This window comes from Primulina huaijiensis, chromosome 3 (genome assembly GCF_012295235.1).
Source record: "Primulina huaijiensis isolate GDHJ02 chromosome 3, ASM1229523v2, whole genome shotgun sequence".
NCBI classification, from domain to species: Eukaryota; Viridiplantae; Streptophyta; class Magnoliopsida; order Lamiales; family Gesneriaceae; genus Primulina; species Primulina huaijiensis.
The window spans coordinates 7406083-7429826 of record NC_133308.1 but is presented as its reverse complement, the minus strand read 5'-3'; positions in this window follow the sequence as shown (position 1 = coordinate 7429826).

The window sequence follows — 23744 nt, the reverse complement described above, 5'->3', positions numbered from 1 at the left end:
TGATAACTAGATTAATGCTTATCAACATAATATTTTGTAATATCTATAAAATATAATTAGAAATTTGATAGGATTTTTATCATATCGTCAATAGTACTCCCGAGAAAAAAATAACAACGCTAGAAATGATGGAGGAACGTTTGATGAGTGAAATTATATTTTAGAGTATGTAAAGACAATATTTTAGTTGACGACAATAATGTCTTTTGAGCGTTTGTTGTGAAGTGAGCTTTTGAGGTGGGTCAAATTATATGGCCAATATAATCGTCTGATAATGAGTTGATAATCAAATGATCTTTCACGCTGATCCGAAAATGGCTATATTGCCCTAGTAAGAGGACCGGTCAAGATTTCGAGAACAACTTAAGACCGAGTAGAATACTAAGTCCAAGACAATTTAATATGGTAAGAAATCCTTAAGATTCAAAATAATAATATGTGTCTGAGAAGACCATATATGATTAAGAGTCGAGACAAAAATATTGTTTGATATAATTATGATCCGAGCTATTTGAAAACCAATCTCAAGTAAAGAGCTATATATGAAGATCTGTTGAAAGCCAAGGTCAAATAAAGAGTTATAGAGAATAACATGTTGAAACCGAGCTCAAATAAAGAGCAGTAGAAACAACCATTGAAGATTAAGCTTAAATAAATAGCATTATAAAACATCATGCTGAAAACAAAGCTATATAAAATAACCATTGAACTCCGAGCTCGAATAAAGAGCAATAGAAAAAAATCAAACCGACCGCGAGGTTGGGCTTATTAGGTTCTGAGCACGAGGTCGGGCTTATTAGCTGACGAGATGGTCGGGCTTATGCATTTTCCAAGCCGAGTTGAGCTTTGTGTGTCGAGTTGGTCGGATTTATGTATTTTCCAAGTAGAGTTGACTTATTGAGGGGCCTAGTTAGGCTTATTTGTTTGCCAAGCAGAGTTGGACTTTGTGTGTTGAGCTGGTCGAACTTATGTATTTGCCAATGAGAGTTGGGTTTTGTGTGCAGAGTTGGTCTGGCTTATTCATGTGTGCCAATCACAGTTGGGCTTTGTGTGTCAAGTTGGTTGAGCTTATTTGTTTGCCAAGAAAATTTGGGATTTGTGTGTCGGGATGGTCGTGCTTATTTGTTTGCCAACTAGAGTTGGACTTTGTGTGTCGAGTTGGTCGGGCTTATATATTTGCCAAGCCGAGTTGGGCTTTGTATGTCGAGTTGGTACTACTTATGTATTTTCCATGCAGAGTTAGGCTTTGTGTGCCAAGCTGGTTGAGCTTATTCATTTTCCAAGCATAGTTGGGCTTTGTGTGCCGAGCTGTTGTGCTTATATGTTTGTTGGGCCTAACTGAGTTGAACTAGGTTATTTGTAAGATGGATTAATCAAATTTGCAAATTGCGAATGAGCAACCAACAGCTGAATTAAGGAATTAGATGAAAATTTTCCCCGAGTTAAGGAAGTAAGAACACTTCGGACCATCTTCACTATTATTGGATACTCAAACTTATAAAGAAGAAATGAATTTACAAGTTTTTATACGAAGGGAAGAGAACTCAACATGAATAGATGATCATGCCACTCTGGAACAAATATTCAGGAACTTGATATTTTCATGGTAATCAGTAGTTGTCCAGGAATTGATCAATATCTTTAAGAACCGGATTCGTGACTTCTCTATAGCAGAGTAAACTTCTAAAGTAACCTTTTCCTTTCCATTATCTGGCTTCTGAAATTGATTATAATCTAGAAGCAGTAGCTAGCAACCACTATGTTCACATAGTCTAAAGACTGTGCTAGTGCAGTCAATCTACTCTCATCACAATAACAATCAAATAAATAATCACATGCAACACTAGCATATGAGAAAACATAACCAAACAGATTCAACCTCATTTCAATATTCATGACTCCCCACTTGTCGCCTGGTGGTCTCTAAGTCCATGGATTGTTTTTCCAAGAATAATGTTCAAAAAAATAATTAAGAACTCTTGGAAGGAGGAAGGTATAGATTCACCAAGTCCCATCTCAAAAATATTACCTAAGACAAAAGTCTGTCAGTTAGAAAACCCATCCAAAAATATCTTGTTATACATAAAACTTAAACAATCAAAGGGCTTTAGGAGTTGACCCCCAAATTTGGAATTGACCTAATTCACATAGAGGAAAACTGTGGGCAAAAAAATCAATAATTCTTCATCAGAAAAAGAGGATATACAATTTTTTTGCCTACAGTAAGGGGCTCAAATCAACAACAGTTCAACTTTGGTTATATTCATCCTTTTTGCATTTTCACAACATTGATAGCTTTAAGCTAACATTTATCAGCATCATCAAGATTAAAAATACTGAGCATATCAAATACTTGAACAAAGATTTGTTCCAAAAGAGAGAGATTAAGATGCATCTCCTCTATTGCACCCAAAAACCTATTGTCTTTAATTTTTGAGTATCGATGCAACATATTGCCTAGTAGAAAATCAAAAGCGCAACTAGCTAAGTGCAAACCAACACAAAGATCATCTTCTTTTGCAAATAGAAGCCAGGAAGTATCACGAAAATCAACTTTGGAAAACAACTTGTTGACCAATTCAAACAGCTCAAATAGAGATATGAAGCAAATCAAAGTGTGTAAGGGGTAAAACATAGAGACAAGAGCCTTAAAGTCAATCAACATGATACATCCATCAAAATCATTTTTTTAACACAAGAAACACTTTTTATTTTAAGAAATTTAAAAGCTCTTATAATTCTCTAACTGACATTTAGAACTTTTTCAGATATTTGATCATGACATATATTAAAAAATATCTGATAGATGTACTTAATAGACTCAAGGCATGATGATCCATTTTCCGAATTCCTTGTTAAGCTAATTCAAGAAGCATTTCCAAATTTCCCTTAAAATTGATTCGGAAAACTCTTTATCAGACGCAAGAAAATTCAGTATTCTGTCATGACATGATGATTTAAGATAATTTCTGCCACTTTGATAGAATAATGAAGTGGCTGACACCTACTAATATGAGTAAGAGTAACAATGTCTAAAATTTGAACCAATAACTGTCTCAGCAAGTGTTCTACAAGTATGAATCAAATCTCATATTGCATCTCAAGTCCATCAAAAGTTTCGACTTTATGGTGTGAGCGCGTGTTATTAATCCAAAAGAGTATATTTTATAATGACGATATAAAATGATCTGGTGGCATCTCAGTCAATTTAGCCAAAAGAAACTTTTGTAGAGCTGATGATTCAAACAAGTGAAAGCTGATGCTTTGTAAAATTGCTTAAAATAACACACAGAAAGGAATTTGTTTCCATGTAAAAAGAAAATGCCAAAGAAGTAGCTTCCATTGAATCGAGTTCAATAATACCAATCATCTCTTCCTCCTTTTCTCTACCATGAATAACATTTTGCACACCATTAATAAACATATCAGGCCTTAGGTTAAATAAATCCATAAGTTATCTTGTTTCAAGAAAAATACTAATACCAAAACCGAGAACGGGACCTTTCATAAGTTTCTTGAGATACCTAAGTTAGTGAAAAATTCTGCAGCATCTCAATTCGCCTTATATATATCAATGAAGATGAAATCCCATGGCCAATCCAACGATGCCACTATCATGTTCGTCTCTCAAAATTCTTTTAATTTTACTAAGAGTATCCATAAAATAAAAATTGGATTGAATACCTTACACAACATTTTAACCACTCTGTAATATTGTTGATGCAACATATTATGTGAAAAGCATAACAACGTCTTCAGTGGCCACAACTCACATGGACATTCATCTAGTTCCAAGACATTCACTGTGCTTCTTAAACTCTCAAGTTTCTCAGATAAGATACAATAAATATTTGATTGTGTTGCAAACGTATAGAGATATGTGTAACTTCTCAAGTAATGTGAAAGCCACATACTCAGAGCTAACCAACGTTATGCACTTCTCCAAAACACAAATAATGAAAAGATTTACAAAAGATAGATCTTTGCCACCTTCTGTGATATAGGTGTAATGCCTCAAGAATTCAATATACTTGTATAAAATATTTCCAATTGTAGAAACAACATTACAAAGAAATGAAATAATAACTGATGACAAATTTTTGAAGATTTCAACTTCCATGCCATTTAGAAAGCATGATTGCATCCATAGCCATGGTAAAAGAAAACCATGCACATATTTCTCGAGATTCGTCAAATGCACAAGTGCTTTACATGGCAACCTTGGCTAAATGAAGAGGACGATAAATGAATGAAGATGCTTGTGCATTTGTGTTTGGGTTATAACATGACACATATCTATGGAAAACTGACAAACATCTTCGCTCAGAAATTTTAACAGAGACAGCTGCAGAATTGTTGCCAAAGATAAAAGATTTCTTGGTAGAAACCAAACAAATCAAACAATCCTCTAAGGCCATGGGCATAATACAATGATAAATTTTAAAAGTGTCCAGTAGCTTTGAGTAAAAATATGTTTCACCGTCGTTCACATATACCATGGAGCATTAGAGTAGACCCCGCAAATTATATATAGACTTAACATTAGATTCTTTCTCTATCCCATGTTCAATGCTTGGATGAGTACTGCTCGGAGGCAATCACCAAACGGAGAATTGTCGAAAACTAACAGGTGCTTGTTTCAATTGTTGTGGTTTTAATCACATGAAGAGGGATTGTCCTAATTTGGAGAACCAGAGTGGAGGCGGAGGTTCTATGGCAGGGTATTACAGTGGAAAACAGTCTGAGGCCACTGTGCAACAGAAAGGTTTTCCTGCTCAAGGTTCTCATCGTGGTGGAATATCACAAGGATCTCAGCAACGTCTACGAGTTCAAGGGCAAGTGTTTGCCCTAAACCAAGAACAAGCCGAGGAGCAAAATGAGAGAGTCATTGCAGGTAATTTTCTTTTATGTGGTATTCCTGCATATGTATTAATTGACACTGCGGTATCACATTCATTCATAGCATCAATGTTTGTTAAGAAGCATAAACTACCCTACGTGTCATTAGATGTTTTGATGTCTGTGTCTACACCAATTGGACAAGATGTTTTAGCTAAGCGACTTGTAGTAGACTGTTTGTTAGAGTTTGAGGAAAAATACTTGTCTGCCAATTTGATGATACTAGCTATGGAAGATTTCGATTGTATTATGAAAATCGACCTATTGACTAATTATAGAACGATGGTAGATTGTTATCAACATCTCGTTCAGTTTCATCCAGAAGGAGACGAGAATTGGTTCTTCTTCGGTGAGGGAGCTCGACCTCCAATGCCAGTAGTGTCTGCTGTAAGGGCACAACGGGCTTTAGCGAAAGGAGGAGAAGGATACCTCATTTATGCTGTTGACGTATCACATGATGTAATCGACGTGAAGAACATTCCAGTTGTCGATGAATTTCCTGATATTTTCCCCGATGAAATTCCTGGATTTCCTCCGGAGAGGGAAGTGGAAGCGGAGCTAGAGTTGGTACCAGGAACCGCACCTATCTCCAGAGCGCCTTATAGATTGGCACAAACGGAGATGAAAAAGTTGAAACAACAGTTACAAGATCTTCTTAACAAGGGGTACATTAGACCCAGTGTGTCTCTTTGGGAAGCACCAGTGTTGTTCGTTAAAATGAAGGATGGGTCTATGCGATTTTGCATAGATTATCGACAGTTGAACCGAGTAACAGTCAAGAATAAATATTCTTTACCACGGATCGATGATTTGTTTGATCAACTGCAAGGGACTTCAGTGTACTCGAAGATCGATTTACAGTCTGGGTATCATCAACTTCGAGTTCATCAACGTGATATCCCTAAGACTGCATTTCAAACAAGGTATGGGCATTACGAGTTTCTAGTGATCCTATTTGGTTTGACGAATGCTCATGTAGTATTTATGGATTTGATGAAGCGAGTATTCCAGGAGTATCTTGACAAGTTTGTCATTGTCTTTATTGATGACATATTGGTATACTCTCGTAGTCTTGAAGAGCATGCAAAACATTTAAGGGTTGTGTTGCTAACCTTAGGGAATCACCAATTGTATGCTAAGTTGAACAAGTGTGAGTTTTGGCTCGACAGAGTTGTCTTCTTGGGACATTTTATATCCAAAGATGGGATATCAGTGGATCCTAGCAAGATCGAAGCACTGTTGAGTTGGGCACGACCGGAATCAGCTCAAGAGATAAGAAGTTTTCTAGGTTTGGCAGGATATTACAGGAGATTCATCTAAGGATTTTCTCAGATTGCCAAACCATTGACACATCTGATGTGTAAGAATGTGCAGTTCGAATGGACACATGATTGTGAAAATAATTTCAATGAATTGCGTCAACGTTTGACAACTGCACCAGTTTTAGCTCTTCCATCTGGATCAGGAGGGTACATTGTGTACACTGATGTATTACTTCAAGGACTTGGGTGTTTTTTAACCCAGAATGGTCATGTGATTGCATATTCATCCAAACAGTTGAAGAAGAGTGAAGAGAATTATCCAGTTCATGATCTGGAATTAGCATCGATTGTGTTTCTTTGAAGATTTGGCGACATTATCTCTACGGAGAGAGATTTGAGATTTTTACAGATCACAAGAGTTTGAAGTATATCTTCACTCAAGCAGAGTTGAATATGCGCCAAAGAAAATGGATTTGTTAAAGGATTATGATTGCGAAATCAAGTATCATCCAGGATCAGCGAATCTTACAGCAGATGCTCTTAGTCGCAAGGTGAGATTATCTGCACTTCAGACAAGTTTCATATCAAGTGTAATCCAAGATTGTTGTTCTATGAGATTTCACTTCCGTCATAATAAAGGAATGAAACTCATTCGAGTAACGATTATTTTATCTGAACCGAAGTTGTATGCCAAAATCAGAGAAGCTCAGTTTTCTGACCCAAAAGTTGAAAAGTTAGCAAGGTTAGCTAACAAAGACAACACATCTGGATTTGCGTTCCAAACAGATGGAATCTTGTGTTTGTCAAGAAGAATCGTAGTTCCAGAAGATTCTGAATAAGAGACGAGATTTTATCTCAAGCCCACAGGAGTAAGCTGAGTATCCACCCTGGAAGCGTGAAAATGTATAATGATTTGAAGACCAGGTTTTGGTAGAAAGGTATGAAGAAAAGTGTTTACCAGTTTGTAGCCAAGTGTTTGGTTTGTCAGCAAGTGAAAGCTGAACATCGACGACCAAGAGGATTACTTCAAAAGCTTCATATCCCTGAGTGGAAGTAGGAGCATGTGACGATGGATTTTGTTACCCACTTGCCGTTGTCTTCTAAGAATTGTGATGAAATTTGGGTTGTTGTAGACCGACTGACTAAGTCAACACATTTCATTCTGTATAGTCGGGAATATAGTTTCAATCACATGGCAAGACTATACATCCAAGAGATTCTTAAATATCATGGTGTGCCAACAAGTATAGTAAGTGACAGAGATCCACGCTTTACCTCAACGTTCTGGGGAAGTTTTCAAAAAGCATTGAGAACGACATTGAGTCTGAATACTGCCTATCATCTAGAGACCGATTGTCAGTCTGAGAAGACTATTCAAACATTCGAGGACATGTTGCGTGCTTGTGCTTTGGATTTTGGACCAGCATGGCATGATCATCTGTCGCTTGTGGAGTTTGCATATAACAATAGCTACCACAACAGCATTGATATGGCTCCGTTCGAAGCATTATATGGTAGACATTGTCGCACTCCATTGTTTTGGGATGCAGTAGGAGAACGACAAGTGCAAGGACCTGAATTAGTGCAACAAGCGATTGAACAAGTGGAATTGATTAAGAAGAGAATTAAAAATACGTAATATTGTCAATCGAGTTACGCGAATACCAAGAGTAGACCTCTACAATTTCAGTCAGGGGAAAGAGTTTTCCTTAAAGTTTCACCATTCCGCAGTGTGATGTTATTTGGACTCGAAGGAAAATTAGACCCAAATTCATCGGACCTTTTGAGATCTTGGAATGTGTTGGAAATTTGGCATATCGATTGGCTTTGCCGTCGTATCTGTCCAGCATTCATAATGTCTTTCATGTATCGTTGCTATGACGGTATGTAGCAGATGAATCGCACGTTATTGGTCCAACAGATGTTCAACTTGAAGAAGACTTGACTTATGTCGAGCAGCCGCTTTTAATCATGGGTAGGAAAGAGAAAAAGCTCAGAAACAAGACTATTCCACTTGTTCTAGTGCAATGGCAATGCCGAGGTACTGCAGAGGCGACTTGGGAGTTAGAGAGTCGTATGCGCTCAGAGTATCCATATTTGTTTTGAGTTGTATCTTTGTAATAATGAGTTATATTTTATTCAGTTGTATTGTACTTAAGTTTTGATTTCGAGGATAAAATCTTTGTGAGGAGGGGAAGATGTAATGACCCGAATCTTTATTTTGAATGAAGTACAAATTAAGAGATAATTAAAGAGTTGTTAATTAAGTATTATTAAGTAATTGATAATTCGCGATCAAGCTGTTGGGATGCACCGAATTTTAAATGGATAACTCGATCTACTTCAGATTACATTATCTCGAGAAATCAAACTAGACGAATGAGATTCCGACACGTGATAGATAAGATTGATTCGGATTTTCTGAAATAGTCCAAATATAGCCTATAAATGGAAGTTGATTTCTTTTGTTTCCTGCACCGCGTTCTTTAGAGAGAGTTCTAGCCATATACCTTAGGTTTTCTAGCCAGTTTCTAGGGCACTTTGGTGTCGGGAAGTTTCGGAGCTAGTGTCGACTCGAGGGGGGTCGGTGAACTGAGATCGAGACATCATCAACGGACTGACGAAAAATGCAAATATAATCCTAAAGCCTTTAGGAAGAACTTTGTAGCATGTTTGGTAATACAGGATTTGATTTGATAGTGATTTCATATTGTTGGTATTGTCTAGGTTCAGAGCTTTCTGTCAGATTGTTTTAGTGAGGTACGTGATGTACTGATTGAGATATCCAAGCGTAGTATACACACTTATATGCTGCATATTTACCTGTTACATGATACATGTTTTACTGCTTTGACATATTATGCATGACATATCATGTTGAGCATGATATCTTTTGAGATATACCTCGTTTGTTGGAGCCGCTCAGCCCTATTCTGTATTGTGGACGATGGGGCATCGAGAGCTACAGTGTCTGACAGGACCCGCTTGCTCTGATGACTTGGACATTGTAGGTCCAGATCTTGATGATGAGTGTGGGAGCCAAAATATGCATAGAGCAGATTAGAGACTACACACTCAGGCGTTTCTAGACTGAACATGAGATTCATGACTTGATCCTTGATTTCCGAGCATATTGCATTTTCGCATGCATCATATCAGTTTGTATACTCGTACATTCTCGTATTGGGCGATTGTCGTTCACGTCCTTGTTTTCATCTTGGGCACCCCATTCCACGGGATAGGTCTTAGGTTGGACGGTTCAAGTGATCCAATGGAAGTTTTATGTGGTTTATTGTTTTCTCGTTTAGAATTATGTTTTCGATATGGTTGTATAAATGTTTAAGACTGCTGTTATTTGTTCTGTTTTCGTTTGGGTTGTAAGATGATTAAGTACATGGTTTCCGCTGTTTAATTGTATTAATTTTTAATGTTGCATGCTTATTAGTTTGTTTAGTAGTGGCTCGGGTAAGGGCGCTACAGAAAATGTCGTAGCCGATTATTTATCTAGAATAATGACTGAATCATCTCATAATGAAAAACCAATCAATGAAAATTTTCCAGATGATTAGTTGTTTTATGCTACTATTATGTCATGGTTTGTTAATATTGTAAATTTTCTTGTGACAAATAAAATGCCTTCTCATTGGAATTCACATGATAAAAATAAGTATTGTCCTGACCAAATTTTTCGACGATGTATTCCCAACAATGAAGTAGGTAATGTCATTAAATTTTGTCATCCTGAAGCATGTGGAGGTCATTTTTCATCCAATAAAACAGCTATAAAAATCTTACAATGTGGATTTTATTGGCCGTCTTTATTCAAAGATACGAATTTATTTTGCAAATCTTGTGAAAACTGTAATAAGATGAGATCAATTTCAAAACGAAACATGATTCCTTTAAATTCAATCATAATTATTGAAATATTTGATAGTTGGGGGATAGATTTATGAGTCCATTTCCATTATCTTTTGAATTTACGTACATTTTAGTCGCTGTTAATTATGTTTCAAAATGGATTGAAACAATTGCATGTAGAACTAATGATCATAAAGTTGTTGTAAAATTTTTTAAAAAAAATATTTTTAGCCAATTTGGAATGCCTAGAGCAATCATTAGTGATGATGCAAGTCATTTTATAAATAAATCATTTTCTTCTTTGTTAAGAAAATATGACATTACACATGAAGTTTCTACCCCATATCATCCTCAAAATAATGGTCAAGTTGAACTTGCAAACAGAGAAATAAAACAAATTTTAGAAAAAACAGTTAATCCAAATCGAAAAGATTGGTCTTTAAGATTAACTGATGCATTATGGGCATATAGAACTGCATTTAAAACATCATTAGGGATGTCACCATATATGTTAGTTTTTGGTAAGCATTGTCATTTACCGGTTGAACTTGAACATAAAGCTTATTGGGCAATTAAAGTATTTAATATTAATTTAGATGATGCATCTAACTTAAGAAAATTAATTAAATGAACTTGAAGAATTAAGAAATGATGCATATGGAAATTCAAAGATTTATAAAGAAAAGACTAAAGCCTTTCATGATAAAAATATTATTAGAAAGTCATTTGAAATTGGACAAAAAAATTTACTTTATAATTCTCGTTTGCATTTATTTCCAGGAAAACTAAGATCGAGATGGCCAGGACCATTTATAGTTAAATTTGTTTATCCTCATGGTGCTGTTGATATTGAAAATCCTAAAAATAATGATGTGTTTAAAGTTAATGGGCAAAGACTTAAGACTTTTATAGAAATGAAATTCTTAATGATGAGTTTATGCCTTTATATGACCACAATAGTTGTTTGATATTTTCATTTTGTTTTTGCAGATTCTAGTTCATTTCCTGATTAAGTGGCGGATAACGGTACTCCGTGACTGTTTAAGTCGGTTTCTTTAGTTTCCCCAAAATAATTGAAATATAAATAATAATAATAATAATATGGATACTTGTATTGTGAATCTTCGTAAATATTTTGCTTGTTTACCTGATAATACGTTGAAAAAAATTTATAAAGCTAGACGTGAGCGACTAAGGTTGATAAATTCATATGGCATACTGAATGATATCCGTTTGATAATTGAAGCAAAAGTTCGATTGGTTGGGGAAGCAAGTGAAATAATAATAATATATATGCCAAGATTCGGTAAAAGCACATATGCCAGAACGCGAAGAGCTAAACGTATAGGTAGATGTCATAAATGTGCAAGGTGAATTGTATGGGAAAATGCAAAAATGTTGGAATGACATCAATGAATAGAGAAGATAAAATTTTATTCATTAAGAATGGTTTGAGTAAAGAGCCTTTGGATAATTTTCTAGAGGTACTTGATACGCATTCTAGTGGGTACGTGCAAAATGAACTTCTTAAAATATGGTGGCAATTTCAACATGAAGAATATCAATATGGACAATGGAATCAGCCTTACAAAGATCCTACTGTAGTTACGCATATCTGTTTAGATAAGTATATATANCAATTTCGTCTCGGAAATCTGACGTTAAAAGACCCTGTTTGCCAATTTATAAGAAAGTTGGATGGGAAGCAAATCCTCGACTCATAGAAGGCGTTGAAGCCGTTACTGAACGTAAAATCAGAGGAAGATGTAAGCCACAATCATAACTACGTTGTATATATGTGTTTTAATTTATGTTATTTTTATTTTCTTTTAATAATAATAATTTTCTGTTCAAATATTGACTTTTAGCATGTTACGCTTATAAATTCATATGCTGAGATCTAACAATTACAGAAAACATATTTCCCAACATGTCAACATCCACGATAAGTAAAATAAAAAATATTTGTGTATTTTGAAGATCTAGTGCAGGAAAAGATTCAATTTATGAAGAAGTAACAGAAAAGCTTGGGATAATACTTGATAAAAAATATTCATTTATTATATGGTGGTGGTGAAGTTGGTCTCATGGGAAAAGTTGCAAAAGTTGCGCATACATGTGGAAGTGAAGTCTTAGGCATTATTCCGATTAATTTAGCCAATCTTACAGGACCAAAAATAGGAGAAGAAAAGAAAGTGGACAACGTGTATGAACGAATTACTCAAATGATTAAACATTCAGATGCCTTCATTGCTTTGCTAGGAGGTTTCGGTAATGTGGAATAAATATTTCATTCTGTTTGTTGGGCACAATTAAATATCCACAATAAGCCAATTGGTTTGTTAAATGTTAATAAATATTATGATAAACTGTTAGCGTTTCTTGATGATGTTGTGGAACATTCTACAATAAATCAATAAGTTCACTTTCACTTGTAGCAGAGAAGAAAAAAAGAAAAAAAAAGAATTTTATTCTTTGTAAATTTTCCTATTTTGTTTTCAATATTAGTTTATTTAATTGTCTGCTTTAATAATTAGTCTTTTTCAATGAGAGTTAATATTTATTCCAACTTCATGAGTGAAAATCAGCTATTCATTAAATATTTTGATTTGAAGGAATATAGAGTTGAGTCTTTTACAATAATATTCTTGATATTATACATGTTATGGTGGGTGGTGTGAATTATCTTTTTGGCTATATTATTATAAAAAATTTATAAATTTAAAATATATATATATATATATATATATTCATTTGTATATTTGAATATATAAAATAAATAAAGAATCTAACTTGTGATTTTCTGATAAATTTTATTACTAAAGAACTAGTAATAAGATAGTGTGGGGGGTGTGATGAAACTTAAAATTAATAATTTATTATATGTTAAAACCTGTATTTTAAAATTTAAGTTTCATTAAAATTATGATATTTTAGTATTATTTTTTTATATTTAAATGTCTTGTTAAATATGTTTAATTTTCAGATTTTGTACATGTTGGTAAAATAATGATAACTCAAGCTACGAAATTCAAATTGAGGTGATTCAAACATGTTTGGAATCCTTGAAGATGTATCTGTAACTTTGCAGAAGACATGAATGCCTAAAAAATTTATTAAGATGATCAAATTGTGCAAATATCAAAAGGATGTCATATTTACTTTTACAATGACCAGCTTATAGTAAAAAAAAATCATAACTATTTCAATATTTATCCAAATGAGGTTAACCGAAAGGCCAAATTCATCTACAGACAATGCCATATGTTTGTTGTTTTGAGAAAAGTCAAATTCGGAGATTAAAGTCGTGGATCATAGCATTCAAAGAAGGGACATGAAGTTGAAGTTGGAGGAGACAAAAACTACGATTACAACTACATGGTAATAATGAAATTTTTGGCATTTCCTCTCATTTGGTCTATAAATAGATGTCTTGTGTTAACTTGAGGAGCATCCTATCCCATTGTAAAGTATATTTTGTGTGTATAAAAGTTTTAAGTTCGAATATATTTTCTTTCCTAACTATGAGTGATGATTTTAGTGTTGATCAAAAGTAAGCTCATGGTAAGCTAAATCTAATATGTCAAGGTGAAGAGGATGAATTCTTGGTGAAGTAAGATTGTTTATTTTTTATATATTCTTTCTATATTTTTTTCCATTTAGCTAACTTCTTTTTATTGTAGGTATAAAAATGAATTATTTGTTGTTATCAATTTACGTCAAATGTTTGATACAATTGAAGTGGTTATCTAGATTTATTGTTTAATTTTAATACAATAAATATTTCATCAATTATTATTATTGTTATTATAATGATTTAATATTAACATCTAACAATATAACATTTACTTTATTGCAACTAATTTTTACTTTTCGCAACTAACTTTTACTTTTCCGATTCTAACTTTTACTTTCCGCAACTAACTTTTACTTTCCCGCATATAACTTTTACTTTATCTCAACTAACTTATTAAATCATATATTTCATTTTGACAATAGCGTGGCTCTGTCGATTGTTCTAAATGAAATATAATGATTTAATTTAACATTTATTTTATGCAATTTTATATTTATACAGCTATATATATAATCATAGGTACCATATATAAAATATCGATTAATTCGGTATTTGTTATAGTGGGAACTATATTATATTAAGTATGTGTTTAAATTTTTAATTTTCTTTTTCTTGGAACCATTAATTATGGTGATTCTTTTAGTTAAACAATATTACATAAACCAAGAATAAATCCTTGAGCCTTGACAAAATTTATAATTTGTAAACTTCATTCATGCATTTAGTAATTTATAAATTAATAAATTTAAACTTAAAATAACCTCTCTGTGGATCGATCTCATACTTACGAAATATATTACTTGCAGAATACTTACACTTGGGTGAATTATAATTTAAGTAGTAGCACTCACTACAACAAAAATGGCTTTTCGCAGCGCGCAAATTCGTTTTCCGCAGCGCACATTGCACGCTGCAAAGTTCAAAGCTGTTTAAAGTTCAAGATTATCCGCGGCGTACATGTGCGCGCTGTTAATCTTATTATCCTAAAATCGAAACTAAAATCTTAAAATCGTGAGAAAAATTCTGAGTGTTGTGAAGAAATGTGAAGGAAATGCGGATATTTATAGACTATTAGCGACGTTTGTATTTAAACCGTCGCTACTAGCGACGGTGTTATAATAAACCGTCGCCGATGTAAAAATTTGCGACGGGTATAAGAAAACCGTCACTAAATATAGCGACGATTAATGCTTAATTGTCGCTAAATTTGGCGACGGTTATTTTAAACCGTTGCTAGTTTTAAATCGGCGACGGTTTATTTAAAACCGTCGCTAATAGCGACGGTATAAAACTACTGTCGCTAAATTTAAATCGGCGACGGTTAAATAAACCGTCGCTAAATGATGGCGCACCCATTTTCCACGGCGTGCTTATATATGCACGCCGTTAAAAAAAAAAATTTTTTTTTAAAAAATGATTTACTATTAACAGCGCACATAAACATGCACGTCGTTAATAATATTATTAACAGCGTGCCTTTATTGTGTGCTGCGAAAATTGCATAAGTTATTAACAGCTCACATATAACTGCACGCTGCGGATATTACTATCCGCAGCGTGCTTTTAATGCACGCTGTTAATACTGTCAAGTGCAATAATATGGATGCACGCCGTTAAAAGTAATATTCGCAGCGTGCTTTTAATGCACGCTGTTGATGACGTGCTGCGGAAAATCATTTTTCTTGTAGTGACTTGTCCTCAAGCATAAAAGAGTTCAATTCGTTATCTCACTTCTTTATCCTCTTTCTGCTTCTTTTGCTTGTCCGTAAAAATTTTAATGCATCGAAACAATTTGATTGTTGAGCATCTAACATACCAATATCATGAACAATCGCATCCATCAAAATATATAAAAATTAAAATGCATGGGATCCAAACACTCCTCACAAGATTAACTTGTTTCACTCATAAGTATCTGGATATGTATCAAATAAAATCTCATGTCAAAACACTGAAGATATTTACCATAAGCTTGCAAATATATCACATCTTCCACCAAATGAATGGATTAAAATGCATAAACAATGGCTGTAAATAGGTTGTTTTATGGCTAGAGGTAAGATAGGAAAAAGGTAACAATGAGTTTATTGTTGGAATATTTAATGTTCGCAATCTTGATTTTGATGTTAACAAAACTTTTGTTTTTGTTTCTAATGAATTTACCTAAGTGCGCAGAAACTGGAACTGATCAGGATTCGAAATGATCGGTTATCAAGTCAAAACTAAAGCTATCAAGACGCAAACTGAAAATGTCAACTGATTGCTCAAACTGAATCAGTTCAACTGATTGACCAGCTGATAGGAAGTTCAGCAGAAGATCTCTAGAAGTCTGACCAGCTGATGAAGAGCTCAACTGATGAAGAGCCCAGGTGACCAGTCCAACTGAAGCAGTGAAATTACTTCAACTGACGAGCCAACTGATTTCACCAAACCAGTTCAAGATCAATTCAATTGACCGGTTCAGAACATCAGTTAGGAATCAATCAGTTCGCAGAACACGAGAAGCTTATTCAATGGAACCAGCTGTGCGCATTTAAGAAAAGATTTCGTCCAATCAAAGGACAATAATAGATGTTGCAGCAGAGCTTGAAGCTAAACGTTTCAGAATGACTGTCGGAAAGTACATACACATTTTGAGGAACGAATTCAATTTGTAACGAACATATTTGATGAGTCTTGGTGTACGGTCACATAGCTTCTATAAATAACAGACCAATATCATCAACATAAAAAAACAAGTGTGTGGAAAAACAAGAGAGAAGAAGAAGGCTTACAAGAAGCAATCAGCCCAGATTTGAGAGAACACTTCAAAGTGTTATCAATTCAGTTTAGGAGCATTTATTTTCTCAGTGTGTGAGAACACTTTCGTGGTGAATTCATATATAAGTTCTCACACACATGCACACACAATCACTCAAATATACAGAGAGTTAAGCTTATTGAATTGTTGAGTGAGTCTTGAACAAAGACGTAAAACTTGTGTATGTAGTCTTTGGCACATAGACGTTAAACAAGTGTTGCCTGGAAGATGTTTCCTTAAGTCTAGACTAGGAGTTCACTTAGGCAGTAATGTAAGCCCTAAACCGAGTCGGTTTGTACAATGGTTTGTTTAAATCAAAGTCTTATATTAGATCCTACACGTGGTAGTAGAAGGGGTGACGTAGGAGCAGTTGAAGTCTCCGAACATCCATAAACATATCTTGTGTTCCTGACTGTTTAACTATTGTTTTAAAACTGATTTCACATATCAGTTCTCACACAAATGCACACACAATCACTCACATATACAGAGAGTTAAGCTTATTGAATAGTTGAGTGAGTCTTTCACAAAGACGTAAAACTTGTGTATGTAGTCTTTATGTAGTCTTTGACACATAGAAGTTAAACAAGTGTTGGCTGGAAGGTGTTTCCATCAGTCTAGCCTAGGAGTTCAGTTAGGCAGTAGTGTAAGTCCTAAGCTTAGTGTGTTTGTACAAGGGTTTGTATAAATCAATGTATTCTAGTATATCCTACCCGTGGTGGTAGAAGGGGTGACGTAGGAGCAGTTGAAGTCTCCGAACATCCATAAATATATTTTGTGTTACTAACTATTTAACTATTGTTTTAAAACTGATTTGATCAGTTCAGTTCTTTCCATAACTGAACTGATACAAGCTTCAACTGATCCTCCTTAATTAATGTTATTCAGTTAACACAATTTAAAAGGTTTTCAAATTAGTCGGCTTTCTTAACGAAGAATTATGTCGGGTATTTTTGGCTTGGTCTAAAACCAAACTCGATCTAATTCATCGGTGTATACATACGCAGAACACGACCTATTGAAGCACATAGAGAATATTATGTTTGAAGCACCTTCGAAGGTGCCCGGACCATTCCATCATTTATGGAACTGAAAAAATTATACACACTTTTCACAAAAACAATTGCATATAGGTAACAGTAACCTCTTCAATCTCATCATAACATTAAATAATGCGATAATACCATTTTTTTCTTTTCTCAATTTTTTTTTGTTTACTTTCTTCTTTTTTTTTTCATGCATAATACGTTTTTGAGACAATGACTTCTAGCTCGAATCACTCAATCTCAACAATTTGCACTTTCTTAGCTCAAAGTGATGTTAAATGCTAAAATTTTACATGAATCTCCAATTCAAGTGTAACGTCCCGAAAATTTAAAAGTCCACGTGAACCACATACACGCAAGTTATTAAATTCCTTGTGTATTTTAATTAATTGTTTTAATTGCATAAATTAAATATGTGGTGCATATAAACATGTTTAAAATATACTTTTTTTCATGGTTGCATTAAAATGTATTTTTAAATGTTATTCGAGTTGCGATCGAGGAACGAAGACCGAGGGCTGAAAAATAGAAAATGTTTTTATTAAATAATTGTTTTTAATATGGTTGATGCTTTTCATATTTTTGAAAATAAGGGTTTTCGAGGTGATTTTATACGTCGGGACGTAAATTTTATCGGTGTTAGTTTTTCAACAAAAACGCGAACGTTTTGACAACCCGGCTAATAAACTCACGAAATTTATTAAACAAAATATTTTAATTAAGTACTAATGGGCTATTTGGGTCTAATTAACTTTGTTAATGGGCCTAAGCCATGGTTAGTGTTTTATTTATTATTTAAAGAGCTAATCACCACATTAAATTCATTGTAAACCCACGCCCACACCTCTTTACAATTCAAACTCTTTCTTTCAACAATTCTACACGGCACACACCTAATATTCATCAAGAGAAAATTCGAAAGTTTCAAGGGAAAATCAAGTCATCGTTCTTCGATTTTTCAACGTAAAATCGTGCGTTTAATACGCAAAGGCACGCCATATTCTTCCTTTACTCATCATTACACCATAATATGAATTTATTTGTGAATTGCATGAAAAAAGTTGCACCTTTAATTATTTTCGTTTTTAGGCAAACATGAATTTTAAAGCATGTTGTTTTGAACCAAAAACATGATTTTTATGCACATGAAGGGGCTGCCATGTTATTGGATAAAAAAGGTCATGTTTTACACGAATTATAGATTCCTAGAACACATGAAACTAAGCCACACACGTAGAAGAACAAGCTGGAACCGTGGGACAAGAAAAGAAGGGGCCGTGAGTTTGTTGGCTTGCACATACATCATGGGTTCGGTTTTTCTGCATGGGGTCGTGGAGCTCGACCAGGTCTCAAGGGGGGCTCTTGTTGGACGTGGGTCAGGGTCAGGAAGAGTCCTAGCATGGCTAGGACTCCTTGGTTGCAGCCTAAGAGGATTCCTTTAGAGCAAGGACTCCTCGCGCGCTTGTGGAGTGCAGCAGCGGCCAAGGGGGCTCGCTGCTGGGCCTGGGTAGTTCAGGGTAGGTCCATCAGGGTCCAAGGGAGATGGGAATAGGTCGGGCCAGGGGCTGGTTCGGCTGCGGTGGCCGTTGACTCGAGAAAACGTGAGGTAACCTGGGAGAGGCGCGCAACTTGATCTTGCTTTCAGGTGGTTCGCGCGCGGGTTCAAGGGCATGGGCTGGTCAGGGTAGGGTCTTGGCATGGTCCAGGGATGGTTAGGTTAGGTGGGCTCAGTGGTGGCTCGGCTGGAAGAGCCCTTGCTAGCTAGGAGTCTATAGGCATGAGTCAAGCATGTGCGCAGTTTTTGGGTCTTCTGTCCAGGAGTGATTGAGCGAGCTAGGGTCTGGTTCTATGGGCTGGGCTTAGCCAAGAGGGTGTCTGGGTGGGTTGGCTGGGGTTTGGCTTGAGGTGGCTCAAACAAATAAGGAGATGACTCGGATGGTTCGATAAGGTGTCAAAAACAAAAATTAAAAGGCTAAAATTAGAACCATGGGTCCAAGGGTGTGGTTCATGGCTCACAAGGATAGAATAAATAATAAAAATGTTATGTTTAAAATTTGGGATCAAAATAATGAGTTTTGGATTTATCCGAGATTTAATCGCCGCTGAGAACTAGCGCTTCTACTTTTCCGCACTTATGATTTATGTTAAAAGATTTTACGACTATTTATTTATTTAAACTTTGTTGAGAGGTTTTAGTATGGGCTATACATTTCAAATTATTTCTTTTTAGGTTTGGTAAAACGTTTGACGATTTCATGTTTTCACTATTTATTTTGATTTTCAAATATTAGTTGGTTGTTTTATTTTAAAAATGTGTCAAAAATATTATAAGTGTATTGGTATATGCAGCCGAAATCAATGAGAGGTTTTTCTTAAAAAAAAATTTCTAGTACTTTTTAAGCAAGACGAATAGCAGACTTTTCAGTTGGTATCGGAGCAATGGTTCTGTAAAGGGTTGTGCAACCATCAGTGCGGGAAGCTCAGTCTTCAAGCCTCAAACTTGTAAGTTTACATGCTCTATATGATTTTACGATGTTACCTGCATAAGTACATGAATTACATGTTTACGTCACATGTTTAATAGCGCTATGAGGATATATGGTTTATATGTTTTAGAATTTTTATACGTGATACGATATGAAATAAAAATTACATGACTTCGACGCATGTTGGTTTTGTGGTGGAATTGAACTTTGTTGATTTTTGGGTTTTAGTATTGACGTTCTACTTTTTGGGCCATAAGTTAATCGAGAATATTATGAACGTTTTTGAGACACGTAGATTTTCTAAGAATATACTGATGATTATTGGTTACTAGTTGAGTTAATTTTTGGGAATTACACATAAGTAATAATGATTCAAAAACTGCGATAATCTTTGGAAGTAAGAAAATGTATAAATTGGGATTTTAAGTTTTGAAGAAAGGTAAGATTGGTTATGAGAATTGATTTTTGGGAAAATAAGTTTAAAATTATCGAAATTTATGTTATGGAAAACCCGTAGAAGGGAATTAAGAATGCCAAAAACTTATGGGTCAATTGTAAGAATTTCGAAATTAAGGACCAATCGGATAATTTTTGAAGAAATTAATAATTAATTTTGCAATTATTAAGGAATTTGGGGACTAGTGTACCAATAAGTGAGAATTGAATGGGTTAAATGATAAGAATTTTCGATGATTTAGACTTTTAAGAATATTTGGAACTTTGGGATATATGAGTTATAATGTTATAAGGAATGTTAATCAAGGGTTTCTTAAGGATGAATCAATATTAGACTTGAAAATCTAAGTGTTAGCGGATGCGTTTGAGATTTTATTATTGAAATATAATAAGTTGATGAATATTTTGGGTATAAAATAAGGAAAGTAATATACGATAAGTATGGTCATCCATCTTTTAATATTGAGAATTGTAAGAAAAATTGAAATTTGAGGTTATGAAAATGGAACTAGGTCACCATGGGACGTTTTAAGTTGCGATTCACAAATGAAGATTTAGAAGGAAAATTTAATTGGGATCAAGGAGACGTAAGGATATTCTAGAACTTAAGTTTTATCAGAGTAGCGCAGCGGAAGCGTGGATTATTGAGATGCTAGAACTAAGTCTAAACTTTTGATTATCAAGGACAAGAGAATTTCGAGGACGAAATTCAATTTAAGGGGAGAAGATTGTAACGCCCTGAAAACAGGGGCGTAGCAATAGTATGGGCCGGGCCCAGCAAAGATTATCAATTTTTTTTATATAGACATAGTGTAGTCCAATTTTTTCCTTAAGCCCATCCATTACAAAAAAAAAATGAAAAGAAAAAAAAGAGAGAAAGTAAAAAGACGATTGAAAAAAAAAATGCTCATCTCTCACAGTTTCAAGAGCGCCTGGAAATTGGAATTCCCATCTCAATTCTCAACCCTCTTTCCTGCGCCACACCCCACTTATGCCCTTGTTCTTTCTTTTTCCCAATGTATTTGTCAGGTATATCTCTAATTATTTAATTAATCTTTTTTAAGCATAATCCTTCTTGATTCTTGATGGGTTTCGAGTTTAGATTCTTGTAGTTTCTAAGAAAAAAGTTACAAATCCGAATCGCAGTGGCATGAATTTGAAAAGAAATAGTATATTTCAACCCTTGCATGCAAACTCACGACATGAAGGCCACCTCTAGGATTTCCAAAAACTAGATTATCAAAGTCAGACCAACTACTTTAAGTCTTTTCTTTCATATTCAGTTTGATGTTGTGATATCTTAACACGAGGGTTGTATGCCACGCTGCAAGATAAACTATGTAATTAAGCCAATTTTCTGATGCCGCGTATCTCTTTAATTAAGCACTATTCTCCTTGGGGTTCATTGGTTTGTGTTTTCCCCAATATTCTTGTAGTTTCTAGTGTTTTTGAATCTGAGTTTGGTCTGTTCTGGGTTCAAGATTAAAAACTTGCAATAATTTAATTGTATGCTTTTATGGAATCATATCGTCATGAATTATCTATTTAGTGCCTTTGATGTTTGGTTACTCAAAAGATAGAAATATTTTTTATCATCTTTTAATTGAAATGAAAAGTATTCTTTTAGGTGAAATAAAATGACGTTTATAGGTTTTTTATTTATAGGTGAAAAATCGAAGGTTGCAACTAATGTAGTGTTTATTTAAGTTACTCTCTTTTGGCGTAAGTTGTATTTTTTTATTATGTGTACTCTTTCATATGATTAATGTTTGAACTTTTGGAAAATATTTATCCAGGTTTGATGATTATATTGTGAAAATTGTGGATTGCACTTAATCTTTATGTCATGTGGAAAATGTTGTATTGATTTCTAGATTAATTTTTTTTTTAATTTTCTAGCCCCCATATTTTGAAATTCTGGCTACGCCCTTGCCTGAAAAGATAAAATTCTATGCGAACCACATGCACACAAGTTATTAAATTCCTTGTGTATTTCAATTAATTGTTTTAATTGCATAAATTAATTATGTGATGCATATGAATATGTTTAAAATATAGTTTTCTTCATGGTTGTATTAAAATGTATTTTTAAAGATTATTCGAGTTGCGATCGAGGAACGGAGACCGAGGGCTGAAAAATAGAAAGTATTTTTATTAAATAATTGTTTTTAATATGGTTGATGCTTTTTCATATTTTTGAAAATAAGGGTTTTCGAGGTGATTTTATACGTCGGGACGTAAATTTTATCGGTGTTAGTTTTTCAACAAAAACGCGAACGTTTTGGCAACCCGGCTAATAAACTCACGAACTTTATTAAAAAAATATTTTAATTAATCACTAATGGACTATTTGGGCTAATTAACTTTGCTAATGGGCCTAAGACATGGTTAGTGTTTTATTTATTATTTAAAGAGCTAATTACCCCATTAAATTCATTGTAAACCTACGCCCACGCCTCTTTACAATTCAAACTCATTCTTTCAACAATTCTACACAGCACACGCCATGGTTAGTGTTTTATTTATTATTTAAAGAGCTAATTACCCCATTAAATTCATTGTAAACCCATGCCCACGCCTCTTTACAATTCAAACTCATTCTTTCAACAATTCTACACAGCACACACCTAATATTCATCAAGAGAAAATTCGAAAGTTTCAAGGGAAAATCAAGCCATCGTCTTCGTGCCGTCGTTCTTCGATTTTTCAACGTAAAATCGTGCGTTTAATACGCAAAGACATGTCATATTCTTCCTTTACTCATCATCACACCATAATATGAATTTATTTGTGAATTGCATGAAAAAAAAGTTGCACCTTTAATTATTTTCGTTTTTAGACAAACATGAATTTTAAAGCATGTTGTTTTGAACCAAAAACATGATTTTTATGCACATGAAGGGGCTGCCATGTTATAGGATAAAAAAGGTCATGTTTTACACAAATTATAGAGTCTTAGAACACATGAAACTAAGCCACACACGTAGAAGAACAAGCTGAAACCGTGGGACAAGAAAAGAAGGGGCCGTGAGTTTGTTGGCTTGCACATACATCATGGGTTTGATTTTTATGCATGGGGTCATGGGGCTCGACCAGGTCTCGAGGAGGGCTCTTGCTGGACGTGGGTCAGGGTCAGGAAGAGTCCTAGCATGGCTAGGACTCCTTGGTTGCAGCCTAGGAGGAGTCCTTTAGAGCAAGGACTCCTCGCGCGCTTGTGGAGTGCAGCAGAGGCCAAGGAAGCTCGCTGCTGGGCCTGGGTGGCTCAGGGTACATCCATCAGGGTCCAAGGGAGATGGGAATAGGCTGGGCTAGGGGCTGGTGCGTCTGGGTTGGCCGCTGGCTCGAGAAAACGTGAGG